The sequence below is a fragment of the Rhinoraja longicauda genome, chromosome 5, assembly GCF_053455715.1.
Source record: "Rhinoraja longicauda isolate Sanriku21f chromosome 5, sRhiLon1.1, whole genome shotgun sequence".
Classification (NCBI taxonomy): Eukaryota; Metazoa; Chordata; class Chondrichthyes; order Rajiformes; family Arhynchobatidae; genus Rhinoraja; species Rhinoraja longicauda.
This window is the reverse complement of record NC_135957.1, coordinates 42305289-42320765: the sequence shown is the minus strand read 5'-3', so window position 1 is coordinate 42320765 and position 15477 is coordinate 42305289.

Genomic DNA, 15477 nt, shown 5'->3' with positions numbered 1-15477 from the left:
ACAAGGGTTATATTCCATCAGCATTTTATCCAATATAATGACTGAAAAAATTCTGAACAGCGTTAATACTTTTGCATCAATCCTCAGGACTATTGCGTGAACTAAGAATTGAGATTTTTTTTTAAAAAACGCTGTAAAGAGACCAAGGAGATGACCTTAATACAACAGATAGAGATGATGCTTCATAGAGCGAGAGATCTAGGTTCGATCCTGATCTCTGGGGTGCTGTCTGTGTAGCCTTTGTGCTTGCAATGTTCGTCTGTGCAGAAGATGCATGATGTGCAGCAAAGCATGTTTGCTGTTATTTTATGACACACATTTTACTGCAGAAACTTTCTGGGCCCCATGTATGGGAGTAGCATTTTCAAATAGGTGTAGGTCAACTGCAGGGTGTGTTAAAGAATCTGTCCTTACCCAAGCTCTGCAGAGAGTCTACCAGTGCATGAAATCTTGACTGATGGTCCTGTAGCTATGTCTGCATTCTTTCTAAGAGTTGGGTAACATGTTGGGTTCAGTATTAACACCTTCTTGCAGTGCAAACAGAAATGCTCCTTTATGTCCCTGGAAATATCTTACGCAGGCATCTTCCCACCCTCCCTAGTCCCAATTGTCTGCTTTCCTCCTGTGCTGCCATCGACCACGAGTTGCCAACTGACCATTTGCTTCTGGATTTAGGCCCACCAGGTTTCCTGGGATTGATGAACAATGAGCTGCCTGCAGGTTTGTCCTCAAATCTTCAACTTCTGACAAGGACCTCAGCCAACGGTTTCCAGCACATTCCATGACTTGGGTGAGATTCAAGTTCTTTCAGACTTAAGCCTCTCAAGCACTTTATGGTCATAATCAGAACAAAAGCGTTTGATAGGTCTGAAGAAAGTCAGTAAAGTTGTTTTACGTGGATAGCTCTTTCAAAAAATCTAGTACAAGCATGATGGATCTTGTCTGTGTTGCATCATTCTAATTTGTTGATTTGATGTTGCTTTAGTTGTACAGTATGTGCCAACTGGACTAAGTTTCTGAATGACCAACTAGGAATACATCAGCCCTGTTGAGTCTAGTAATATTCTACTGGGTGAAACAACTCTTATATAGTTCTTATATTCTATTGGGTGAAACAACAGGCAATCTAAACCTACAACACCTTTTGACCAGTGCTCTGGCAATGTGGTCTTATCACTTAAATGTGGGAAATTGAGCAATGTCAGAAAAACATATAAGGATGTAACATTTGAGCTGCGGGAAATATGAATTCTATAGGGACGTATATGTTAACTGGCCCTTAAATCTGCAATGAATGAACTTATGTAATTGAAGGTATTTATTCACAAAATGCTGGAGTAACTCAGCAGGTCAGGCAGCATCTCAGGAGAGAAGGAATGGGCGACGTTTCGGGTCGAGACCCTTCTTCAGACTGAGGTCAGGGGGGCGGGACAAAGGAAGGATATAGGTGGAGACAGGAAGATAGAGGGAGATCTGGGAAGGGGGAGGGGAAGAGAGGGACAGAGAGGGACAGAGAGGGACAGAGGAACTATCTAAAGTTGGAGAAGTCAATGTTCATACCACTGGGCTGCAAGCTGCCCAGGCGAAATAAGAGGTGCTGTTCCTCCAATTTTCGGTGGGCCTCACTATGGCACTAGAAGAGGCCCATGACAGAAAGGTCAGACTGGGAATGGGAGTTGAAGTGCTCAGCCACCGGGAGATCAGATTGGTTAACGCGGACCGAGCGCAGGTGTTGAGCGAAGCGATCGCCGAGCCTGCGTTTGGTTTCGCCGATGTAAATAAGTTGACATCTGGAGCAGCGGATGCAATAGATTGGTCAAAAACTGTTTGATATCCCTTTCATTAATGGCCAGAAAAATAAAGAATATGTTCTCTTCCTTTCCCTACAGTTAGTACCATACATTCAAAACAGATCTCCATCACTGTGACAGTTGCTTGCTGAAGATAATTGAGTTCTTCTATCTGGGACATTATTAAGACCAGCTGCAAGATGATTGAATTAACATCTTTGTTGAGGAATGAGGAGTTGATGTTAATATAGTTCATGGAGTGCTGTAAATAACACTCTAGCTAAAAAAAAATCCACTCTAAATCAATAACCGTGCAGATAGAGTTACTGGTATTAATGGGAAAATCTGTTAAAAATGTAAATTACAACACAAATGCAATGTGTGCCAAAAAGTAGAATGGAAAGTCAAATTATGCCAATGGATTATATATTTGTGCCAAAGTGCTAAAGGGAAACTTGGGGTTGATGTTTTGAAGTAGCTCTTCAATGCATTATTTATTTTAATTAAAAACAGCATTTTATGGTAAACCTTTTTGTTCCATGGAGCAGATTATAATGCAAACCTGCAATCAGTGCATGTGAGTTGAAGGCACAACATTACGGATGCAGCCGAGAACCAGAGCTCAGTGCATTGCGAGGACAAAAAAGCTTGTTTCAGGAAAACATCGTGACTTACTATATTTTAAAAAAACATTGGACTCAATCCTACAGTTTATTACGATTTTTAGCATCTATTCCATTAATCTGTAAATCCTGAATGGAACTTTAGTAAACTTCATCCTGGTCTTGATGAGATATTGACTGTGGTTTGGAAATACATTAGTGGAATGGTGAAAATGAATGGAAAAACACACAAAACCTAAACAACTGGGTTTCCATTTCATCATGCTATTCAGCCATCATCCCTTAAAGCAGGGGTATTTAAATTATTGGCTCTGTATTGCATGGAGGCCAATCAACACAATGCTGAGATATTTAATTGAAAATATTTTTAAGTGGATAGATGGTTAATTGTAACACATGGGGAGCATCAAATGTGACTCACTGTGGCAAGAATGTTGAGTCAGCCTGCCTACTTATTTTGGGAAATTCAGTCAATAGACAATAGACAATAGACAATAGGTGCAGGAGGAGGCCATTTGGCCCTTCGAGCCAGCACCGCCATTCAATGTGATCATGGCTGATCATTCTCAATCAGTACCCCGTTCCTGCCTTCTCCCCATACCCTCTGACTCCGCTATCCTTCAGAGCTCTATCCAGCTCTCTCTTGAATGCATTCAGAGAATTAGCCTCCACTGCCTTCTGAGGCAGAGAATTCCACAGATTCACAACTCTCTGACTGAATTTTTTTTTCGTCATCTCAGTTCTAAATGGCCTACCCCTTATTCTTAAACTGTGGCCCCTTGTTCTGGACTCCCCCAACATTGGGAACATGTTTCCTGCCTCTAACGTGTCCAACCCCTTAATAATCTTATACGTTTCGATAAGATCTCCTCTCATCCTTCTACAGTCGCTCAATGTTTCGTTATTTCATTGTTATGCAATTGAAAATCATCAGAGTAAAATTATATAAATGAGCATGTCCAGGTCATTGTGGTCTCCTCCTGAAATTGGAGCTATATTTCCAAGTGTGATCACCTGACCTTCTGTGAACAATGGTTGAGCCCTTTGTCTTCAAACCCTTCCTATTGATGATATCATCATCAACCATTCCCCCTCCTCCCCGATCCCGTGCAATCATTGCTGGGAAACCCTCGCTAGGGCAGCATCTCTGGAGAATATGGACAGATGACGTTTCGAGTTGAGAGCCATCTTCAGACTCTCATTCTGGAGTTGGGCCTGGAATCCAGGCGAGTTGATGATCATGGCCTGCTGGTGGCCATGGGAGAGGCAAGGATTGGTGGTGTCATTAGTAGTGGCCCTTAGGGGGCTGGAGTGCAGGTAGGGGTCGGTGGTGGCGGTAGCAGACGTGGCCCGGAAGCTGCCGATGAAGCTGTGTGGGCCGGCAGTAGGTCTGGCTTGGAGTCAGCCAGAGGGATAGTGTGAGCCGATGCCAGCCTGGAAGAGGCCGGGGATGGTATCTAATTTCGGTTTCGTTTATTGTCACGTGCACCGAGGTACAGTGAAACTTTTTTGTTGCGTGCTAACCAGTCAGCAGAAAGATAATACATGATTACAATCAATCCATTTACAGTGTAAGACAAGGGAATGACATGATAATAATATGATACAGTACATGATAAGGGAATAACGTTTAGTGCAAGGTAAAACCAGCACAGTCCAATCAAGGATAGTCCGAGGGTCACCAAAGAGTTAAATAGTAGGTCAACACTACTCTCTGGTTGTGGTAGGATGATTCAGTTGCCTGATAATAGCTGGGAAGAAATGTCTCTGAATCTGGTGGCAGCCCAGCTTAAAAGTGGCCAGGAAGGCAGTGGGGACCAGGGGTGGAGTGCAGCCTGGCCTGACGGTGAAGGTCAGTAGGTCCATCTGCTGCAACCAAAATCTGTTATAAAGAGGTCTGTAATAACAAGGGTCTACTCTATTAAATTTCTTCCTCCACATCCATTCTCAAGGCACAGGTCCACCACACTCTAGCAGAAGTGACAGCACAGGATTGATCTCCTTCTTTCCCCACAGAAAACTCTTCACTCACAACTTCCGCAATCATGGCCACAGCACAAGGCTTGTGCGGGATTAAAGTGGAAAGCCATGATCTAAATAGTCACTGATGCTCACTATAAATCTGATTTCACAGTCTTTTCCACATTCACTACCATACGACTTTACTTTATACAGCCATTTAGTTTAGTTTTTTTAGTTTAGAGATACAGCTCGGAAACAGGATCTTTGGCCCACCGAGTCCGCACCGACCAGCGATCCTCACACATTAACACCACCCTACACACACTTAGGACAATTTAAATTGATACCAGGCCAATTAACCTACAAATCTGTACATCTTTGGAGCGTGGGAGGAAGCCGACGATCTCGGAGAAAACCCAGACAGGTCATGGGGAGAACATACAAAAGCTGTACAGCCGTAGCCAGGATCCAACCCGGGACCCAGTGGTCTGGCGCTGTAAGGCAGCAACTCTACCGCTGCGACACCGTGACATACAAAATCATTTTGCAGGTAAAGACTATAAGTGGCTGGTTAATGTCAGAAAGAATCGATGGTCCCCTCCTTGGGGCCAGCGGACCGCCGGCCTGGGGAAGCTGGTGTGCCGACCCCTGCTCGTCTGCGGAGACTAGAGACTAGGAGGATGGAGCCAGCGACGTCCAGGCAAGGAGTGAGGCTGGTAGGAGAGGAGAGGGAACCGGGGTCAGGCCTACCGTGCCCTCATGGTCAGCTGTGGGATGCACCCCGGAGCACAAAGGACAGGCGAGGAGAGGAACATGGCGTGCAAGGAAGGAGATGGCTGGAGGCTAACAACAGCCTGGGACATGCCTGGTACAGGCACCACTCATAAGAACTAGAGCCTGGACTTTGAACATGGCAACAAAACATGGTGTATCCTGCATGCGGCTCCATAGTTTATTCCTGTGACACTCGCTAATCGGGGATCGAGGGTACGGTGATAGACTTACTGGACTGTTTGCAAGGAAAGAATTTCACTGTGTTAACAATTAACATATGTGACAGTAAAAAGCACCATTGACCTGGCCTTCCGCATGCACGCTTGGGCTGGAGTTGCAAATTTAACTTGTGACTGTTGGCAAGTTGTGTGCATGAATGTGCATTGCTTCGTGGGTGTTGTGTCCGTGGACTCTTGTGGGTCCTCGGCATCCTGTCCGGCGGTAGGTTTGCAGCGGTAATGTGAGGAGACCCTGCACCTGATAGCCTCTGGCAGCCAGCAAACCAAACCAAATGCAGGGCTTTGTTGGCTAGTTGAGATGCAGTTGATCTTTTAATATAAATGTTGCTGATGCACAGAGAAATTTAAAAACGATTCCAACTAGAGTAAATAATTAAAGCTATTTAAAAACTAGCAAAAAAGTTGGAAGTATTCTGAACAATTTAAAATACTAAAATAAAGCAAATTATTTTTGAAGAAAGTAACTTGCCTCCTAATCCTTTGCCCTAAAATCCACTATGAAATCAATGGAATCTTGTTTCCTTTTCCAGATCTAACCGGGACTAACTGCAGTTTAACCAGCTGAGCACTTTTTCTCCCTCTGCTTCACAGGGAATAAGGCAGATACATCCAAACAAGAAGCAGTGGCCAACTGCAATCCAGCCTTGCCAACACCATCAATTCCACCCCACAGGGCCCAATATTTCTTAATTTATTTGAATGTTTTTGACTTAAATATTTTCAAAGAGTTGTTCTTAACTTAATTTCTTTGTTTAGTTTAGAGATACAGCACGGAAACAGGCTCTTCGGCCCACCAAGTCCACATCGACCAGAATCCCCGCACATTAACACTATCCTACACACACTAGGGATAATTTACACTTATACTAAGCCAATTAAACTACAAACCTGTATGTCTTTGGAGTGTGTGAGGAAACCGAAGGTCTTGGAGAAAACCCATGCGGTCACGGGGAGAATGTACAAACTCCGTACAGACAGCACCTGTAGTCAGAATTGAACCCGGATCTCTGGCGCTGTAAATGCTCTAAGGCAGCAACTCTACCATTGATGAATAATATCTTGACCAGAGCAGTAAGATCCAGTGTCGATAAAGCAATTTACAATTTACACAAATTGAAGGAGATTTGAATTTAAAATTCCAGTGTTTTAATAGATATAGACACAGATGCCATGTGCCCATTGGTGTCAATTATTTGGAAAACCTTTACTCCTGTACTGTGGACTGACTTTAGTACTTGGTATATTATTTACTCTGAAACTTGGTAGAGGAGAACATCAAATGCAAATTTACAGGTACAACCTCACCTCCCACATCTGGAAGGAGGAGGGTATGGCACAGGGCCTAAAAGTTGCTGCAGTCGTGATGATCTTCCAAAAAGATAAAACAATTATATTAACTACTGAGGGACGTCTCCTGCTTGAAAAGGAAAAAGAAATGGGAAACTGGGCAGCCTAGTATACCGTTGCTCCTCCAGAAACAAGTCTACCCAAGCTTCAGTCACCAAGCTGCAGTACGAAGACGATGCTTGGGTAAGTGCACATTTGGAGATTGAGCCCTTTGTCATTACTGACTTGTTCACTGAAGCACAAGAGAAAGTGGGACTTATACGGTGTCCACAAAGCAGTTGTTCTCTATAAACCCTTCCCTGCTGTACAGCAATATCCCCCGATAGACGAGGGATTCAATCAATGTCCATTATGAGATCCAGGAAAATAATGATAATTACCACATTTTGGGTGCCTGTTCTCAGTGAAAGGAGACAAAAAAGATGATGACATTTGCCATCACTTTCAGTGCAATGACAACACCTTGGGCCGTCAGAGGAAAACATTTTTGGAACTCTAGGCCTCAAATCCAGCATAAAACCCCTGGTCTACTGAGCGGCAGTGATTCCCAACATCCTGTATGTGCCCAATACATGGACTACCTACAACAGAATTTTAAAGCTCTGGAGAGGTACCATCAACACTGTCTCCACAAACTCCTTTTGTCTGTTGGCAGGATGGATGAACTAATGCCAACTCTTCCAGGCCTACATCCTCAATATTTAGTTTAGTTTAGGGATGCTGCAAAGAAACAGGTCCATTGGTGCGCGCCGACCATTGATCACCCATACACTAGTTCTATGTTATCCTGTTTTCGTATCCTGCACATTTGTGACAATTTAAAGAAGCCAAATAACCTGCCAACCTGCATGTCTTAGGGATGCAGGAGAAAATCGGAGCACCTGGAGAAATTCTGCATGGTCGTAGGGAGAACGTACAAACTCTGCACCAACAGCACCCATAGTCCGGATCAAACCCGGGTCTCTGATGCAGTGAGGCAGCAGCTCTACTGCTGTGCCACTGGGCTCCAACTGAGGCTCTAATTACATTAAGACAGCTTTGAAAGACAGGCTAGGTTGTTCACATCACATGTACCAGCCTCCCAAGCTATATGATGCCAATAGCTTACAAGGAGAGCTAGAAAACCCTTCAGAGATTTCCCAGGCACTCTTGAAAAGTTGTATTATCCCCAATGACTCATGGAAATCCCTGTCCCATGGCAGTCCATCGTGTAGGTACATTCAGAAAGGCATGAAAATCATGGAGTAGCCCACCATAAATGATGAAAGGAGCCCAACACCTCCCAAGCTACCTACTTGCCCCCTCAGGCATTTCCTGCCCCACCTGAAGCAGTGCGAGGATTCCACATGGTCCTTGTTACCCACCTCAAAACCTCACAGACTGGGTGGAAGAAAGGTCCACCATGACCCTGAGGTAATACGTAAGAAGAGATGAGTGGTTTGGGACAGAAAGGATGCTTTCAACATGTCCACAGATACTGATGTCAGAGGCACTTGGGAAGGCCAAGAACATAATTAATATCAGCTTATGAGGCTCAGAGTCAAGTTCTGTCTGATAATGCTGCTGCAAAGTGACTCAGATTGTTTTATTACATTAATGACAAAATAATAAGTTAAATTGTGGTTGTGAATCACCACCTGCACAAATATTATTTAACAAAGGCGAGTTCAGCTCCCTGGGCAATGGTACAGCAACACAGTTTCAACAGGAACAAGAGCTCCCCTCTCAGAAGTGAGAAATTAGTCTTTTTGCATTCTGCTCTTAACCGAGAAGAAGAAAGTGGCTCCAAAAAAAGTTGGTGAAATAGTTCTCCAGGCCTTTAACAAGTGAACTTTCGAAGTCAGCTCATTAAAAAGTTTACAGCCATCTTGGATTATCTTTCCCTAAAGAGAAATAATGTTACATTGCAAGGGGTTGAATGGAATCATACAGCTGCTGCTTGGCCTAAAAGCTTACAGAATCTCAAAGGGACAGTTGTACAGTGGGAAGTGAAGGAGAAGGTTGATTTGACCTACAATAGGAAGTTATTTTCTGGATACACACAGTTGCAAATAGAAGGAAGCCAAGCTAATAGCAAGATCTTGTGGGGAAGGTGCAAGGCAACAAAACTCTTGAATCCACAGTTGGGCTTGGGTCCAAAACCTCCTCCTTACACGCTCTTCCAATTGTAGCAGGGCCCAACAGATGCTATTGCCTCAGAGAAGGAAGAAATTTGACCCAAGGCCAAATGTATTAGATGGTTGTGAAATGAAAAAGAGGGATACAGTGGCAGCAAATGCCCCAAATGGTTGTGTGGGTCAGTAGGTTTAAAGCCTGCATTGCCACACCCAAATGCTCACTGCGCCATTAGGTTCGAGTCCACTGTTCATCTCTGAGTGTTCATGGGCTACAACAGACGCAGATTGTTCTCCTTCATGCTCCCACTCTATGAGTTGTCACAACTAAGAAAACGTGCATGCCTGTTATCCCAACCAAATCCCAAATTTCCTGTGATACATTGTTGAGCAAAAGTTGTTCACCAGGGAAATCACGGATCATTAGTAAGAGCAGAAAGTGTACAGAATGCAATCTAGTTGGGTGCCTTTTATGCCCATTACCAAGCTTTGCTAGGCAACAGCTCTACAAATTAAGTCCATCATATCCTGAGGGAATAGCTTCTGGACTAGATTGTGACAATGTGAGGAAATCAACACGAGGGGAAACCTATTTGACCTTGTTCTCACCATTCTACCTGTGGCAGATGCATCTGTCGTGACAGCATTTGTAGAAGAGATGTGGAGCCAAATTTCCACGTTCACACGAAGGGCACCCTCCTTTTCTTCTTTATGATGCTCCAGATGAGGCAGCTGAAACTTAGGCTTCCATGAGGCACAGTGGACCACAGTAGAAATACACACAATCACAATCTGCAAAATCTCAGTCTGGTATTCCCCTCACTCTAACATACTATCAAACCAGAGGATCAACACTGGTTCAACAAGGAGTGCAGAAGGGCATGCCAAGAGCAGCACTAGGTGAGTGAAACCGCAATACGAGACTAAATGTGCACTAAATATCAAAAATTGCAATGACAGAGCTAAGTGATCTCATCCATCATGGGTCAGGTTGTAACTCTGCAGTCCTATCACATCTAGTTGTGAAACAAGGAGGACAATTAAACAGTTATCGCTGAAGATTCCAACAACATCCCCATCTTCAAGGATGCGTGGAATACACTAAATGTGCCTGAAAGAATTGCACCAAAATTCACAAGAAGCTTAAATCACAGTTGACTACCACCCAAACAATTACCCTGAATATTAATTCCTCCATTAGAACTGACTTTGTACGAACTACAAAATGCACTGCAGTTACATGCTCCGGCTATTTTGACAGCATCTTGCAAACTCACAACCTCCACCACCAATAAGGATAATTATGAGTGCTGGCTATGTTTTTATGTCATTCCACAAACCAGAACAACACACCTCTTTCAAAAGAAGTTGCTTTACCCTTATTTTAAACACAATTATCACATCATATACATTATTAAATCCTTTGTTTTCCAAGCTTTATTTGCACTTTTTCATTCCGATGATGCAGCCAGGGTATACTGCTAGCTTCCAGAGGACTGGGCACAGAATGACCGAGGCAGAGAATGGTAACACAGATGGCTACAACTGGAAAATGTCCACTAGTATTAACTCAGGACTCAGCTGCCTTGGGCAAGGGCCATCTCTGTCTCAGCTGTGAACTTTGGAAGCACAAAGTTTGTGAAGGCGGCAAACTGTGTATTCCGGCCTCCAAACTCAAATTCAAGTAACTTTCTTTGGAACAACTTCAATGGGATAGTAGGAATTTGTGCCCCTTTTAATTGAGTACATCTGCACAGAAAGCCACAGTCTGCCCACAAACCAGCAAGGAGCCGCGATAGATCGGGAACTCCTACAACGCAACTAAAACTATAAGCATTTTCCCAGCACCCTAAAGTATTCAATAAGCTCTTCAAATTCAGAGTCAATGTTATAGGTTGAAAATAAAATATTGAGAATGCAGCTTCATACAGTGCAATTTCATTTGAACGGGTGTTGCATTAACTAAGGTGTTCAAACAATGGCCCATCAAAGAATGGCAACCAAACTTAAAACCCATAAAATTCTGATATATTTGCATTGACATTTGTAACATTGGATTTTCCTGTTGATATACATAGAGGCTGTATTTCTGGAAAGGCTATGCTTATTATGTTGCCTCATTGTTGGACGAGTTCTACGTCAGAACATCCATAATGTGTTACAACGTACAAAAGATTGCTTTAGGCAGCAGAAACCCTTTGATCCTTTTTGCCCAGCTACTCACTATATTAATATCGGCAACTTCAGATACTTGCACATAAATAGCAACTTTGAATTGAACTTCATATATTCTTTACGTATTTTCCTCTGTTTTCAATTTCCAAAATATACTTGAAAATTTAAAAGAAATATCATGGATTGAAGGTAATTGACTCTTGAAATCAGATTACTTAAAGCAAAATGAAATAAAAGCTGTGATGTTAAAGCCTGTTCTAACTTTAGTTAGTTTGCTCTACTTGAAGTTACTCACTGCCCTCAAACAAACCGTATATTCAATAATAGAGTATCAGCTTTCCTATTGATTTGTTAACCTTAGTTTTCATTTTCACGTTCTGGGTCAGGTCACAGTGACTACAAGCTGGTAGTTCCATAGAGATTCACTGACAGCTGGCGAGCACACATCAGAATATTCCGAACTTATGCACACCATCACATCCATGATCCTTCAGTAACTTACTGAGCCAAATGGCCACATGTCCAATTCCTTGGGTTTGCATCTGCCTGAGCTGGCTTGCCCGAGCAGCCCCATTCAATTCAGTGGGGTTGCCAACCTTTGTTAAATTCAACGATGTCTTTTGTTCTTTCATTGTTTAGTTCGGCCCACCAAGTCCACGCCGACCAGCGATCCCCATATACTAACTGTAACCTACACAAACTAGGAACAATTTTACATTTATACCAAGCCAATTAACCTACAAACCTGTACGTCTTTGGAGTGTGGGAGGAAGCCAAAGATCTTGGAGAAAACCCACACGGTCACAGGGAGAAAGTACAAACTTCATACGAGAAGCACCTGTAGTCGGGATCGCGCGTGGGTCTGTGGCGCTGTAAGCGCTGTAAGGCAGCAACGCTACTGCTTCGCCACCATGCTGCCCTGCGTTTCTGCTGTATATTTATGTACTTACTTATAGCTTGATGCATTGTTAAATACATTTATTATTCAACTTTTAATTCCAAGACAGACACGCAACTGAATCCTCTGGGTTATTCACAACTGGTGAGATTAGAGTTGATGGGGAACCAACATGGGTATTAGGTTCGATCAATTGTTCCCATTACTTTACTTTCGTGATGGCAAGATACCAGTGAGCAAGTATTTATTCCCCTTCAATCGTGTAATCAATTAAAAAAATTACTATATAGCCTGTTGTTTAAGACACTCCTTGCCAATGACACCAGGACATTGAGCAGAGCAGAGGGATCTAGGAGTACAGGCACATAGTTCCCTGAAAACAGCATCACAAGTAGATAGGGTGGCATGGAAGGCTTTCAGTACATTGGCCTTCATCAGACAAGATATTGCGTATAAAGTTGGGATGTTATGTTACAGTTGTACAAGACATTAGTGAGGTCGCATTTATAGTACTACATACCGTTTCGGTCACTCTGCTATAGGAAGCATGTCAATAAACTAGAAGGGATACAGAGAAGTTTTTGGGGGATATTGCCAGGACCCGAAAGCCTGACGTATAGGGAGAGGTTGAGCAGACTATCACTTTATTCCTTGAAGCACAGGAGGCTGAGGGGTGATCTTACAGAACTGCATAAAAACATGGGGCAAAGATACGGCGAATGCACAGAGTATTTTATCCAGAGAAGGGGAATCAGGAAGCGGAGATAGGTTTAAGATAAAAGGGGAAAGATTTAGTAGGACCCCAAAGGGATATTTTTTCATTCAGAGGAATGAGCTGCCAGAGGGTGTAATTGAGGCAGGTATAACAGCAGGATTTAAAAGACATATTTAAAGTTATTTTTGTCCGATGTGTTGAAGCCATTTGACAATAGACAATAGGTGCAGGAGTAGGCCATTCAGCCCTTCGAGCCATATACAATTACATCACACAGTGAAACAACAAAGCAGATGAATTGCAAATTTTACTTTTATGGCGAGTCCGAAAACTTGTTGGTTGTAGAAGAAGTTTATTGCAGCCGCAATATTCGAATACAGAGTTAAACAACAAGGTAAAGGACAACCATCACAAACTTACTGTCTTCTTCGAAGACTTCGCCGAACTGACTATTTCGGGCGCCAAAAGCGCACATGACATCGCTGGCCAATCAGCGATGTCGCTCCCTGGACCAATCCCCATGGTCGCGTTCACACGTGACCTCGCTGGCCAATCCGAGGGTTCGACGACCTGGACCATTCTCTATGGTCGCTACATGACCCCCCCCAGAACCCGAGGTGCGGAACCTAGCAGGGAGCCGGATTTCGCGACCATAACGAGTACGGAGAGGGACAGCCTGAACCACAGGAGCCGGGGGTTCCGGACTTGGCGGAACAGCCGGAACGGGAGGTCCTGGAGGAACTATCGGAACGGGGGGTCCTGGAGGAACTGTCGGAACGGGGGGTCCTGGAGGAACTGTCGGAACGGGGGGTCCTGGACTGAGCGGAACTAACGGAGGTCGGCCTCTCCTAGGGGTTTGACCGACCAGGACTGGTTGATCCGGATCCAAATGTGCAGGTTTGAGCCGGGACACCGAGACGAGCTCACTCTTGCCGCACATGTCTAAGGTGAAGGTAGCCGTTCCCTTACGCAAAACCCGGAACGGCCCTTGATAGACCCTCTGCAACGGGGCGCGATGGGCATCTTTTCGCAGAAAAACAAACTCACAGTCCTTCAGGGAAGGCGGTTCATGTACCATGGGACACCCATGACGTGAAGTTGGAACTGGGGCCAGGGAGCCCACCCGTTCCCGGAGAGATGCTAACACCGATGGGACTGTAGGCAGCTGGTCTGAAAGGTCCGGAAACAAATCTCCGGGTACTCGAAGTGTCGAGCCATATACTAGCTCCGCGGACGACGCACCGAGATCTAGCTTAGGAGCAGTCCGGATGCCCAAAAGTACCCAAGGGAGCTGGTCTACCCAGTCCGGGCCTTCAAGCCTTGCACTGAGGGACGCCTTAAGTTGACGGTGGAACCTTTCTACGAGTCCATTTGCCTGGGGGTGATATGCAGTAGTGGGTTGCAACTTGGAACCGTACAGTTCTGCGAGCACGGCCCAGAGGGACGAAGTGAACTGTGGCCCTCTGTCAGTGGTAATAACTGCCGGGACCCCGAAACGAGCTACCCAATGAAGGGCCAAAGTCCTAGCACAAGACGCTGACGAAATATCAGACAATGGGAAAGCCTCTGGCCACCGGGTGAATCGATCCACCACCGTGAGGAGGTGGGTGTAGCCCCGGGAGGAAGGCAAAGGCCCGACCAAATCCACGTGGATGTGGAAAAAACGAACTGCTGGGACCTCGAAATCCTGTACGGGGGGCTGGACGTGGCGCTGGACTTTAGCGGTCTGACAGGGAACGCAGGAACGTGCCCACCCCGCTACCTGTTTCCGTAGGCCATGCCAGACAAACCTCGCTGCTACCAAGGCAGAGGTGGAGCGGATGGACGGGTGCGCCAGCCCATGAATGGCATCAAAAACCCGGCGCTGAAGGGAGGGCGGTACTACCGGCCTGGGACGGGGAAGAGAAACATCGCACCAGACTTTTGTGCCCTCCGACCCACAAGCTACCTGGGCCAACTTCAATCCCGAAGTGGTGGACCGGTATGCCGAAACGGTATCCGCTAGAAGCTGTGCCTCCGCAAGCTCCTGGGGATCCACTTCGCAGTCCACCGCCGAAATAGGGGGAAAAGCGGGTCTAGACAGGGCGTCAGCAACGGCATTAAGCTTACCCGCGACATGACGGACATCGGTGGTAAATTCGGAGATAGCAGTCAGGTGCCGCTGCTGGCGGGCCGACCATGGGTCAGACAATTTCAAAAAAGCAAATGTTAATGGTTTATGGTCCGTAAAGGCCACAAATGGGCGGCCCTCAAGGAAGTACCTGAAATGACGAACAGCTAAATAGAGCCAGAAGCTCTCGGTCAAATACGCTATACTTCATCTCGGCCGAATTTAGTTGCCGGCTGAAAAACGCTAAAGGCTGCCAACGGCCACCGACCTGCTGCTCCAGAACCCCGCCCACCGCCACGTCAGAGGCGTCAACCGTCAGGGCCGTGGGGGCGGAGGGGCTCGGATGGACCAACATGGTGGCGTCTGCCAAGGCTGCCTTAGCTGCTGTAAAAGCCGACTCTGCGGTCGGGGACCATATCAACTCTACCGGATTCCCTGCAAGGCATTGGAAAAGCGGGCGCATGACTCGCGCAGCTGCCGGAACGAACCTATGGTAGAAATTAACCATGCCTACGAACTCCTGTAGCCCTTTTACTGTGGTGGGCCTGGGAAATGCCCGGATAGCCTCCACCTTCTCGGGCAAAGGGGAGGCGCCAGCAGGGGTAATTCTGTGCCCTAGAAAATCAAGAGCAGGAAGGCCGAATTGACATTTGGAGGGTTGGATAATGAGCCCGTGGTCTTGGAGCCGCTGGAACACGGTCCGCAAGTGGGCCTGGTGTTCCTGCACTGA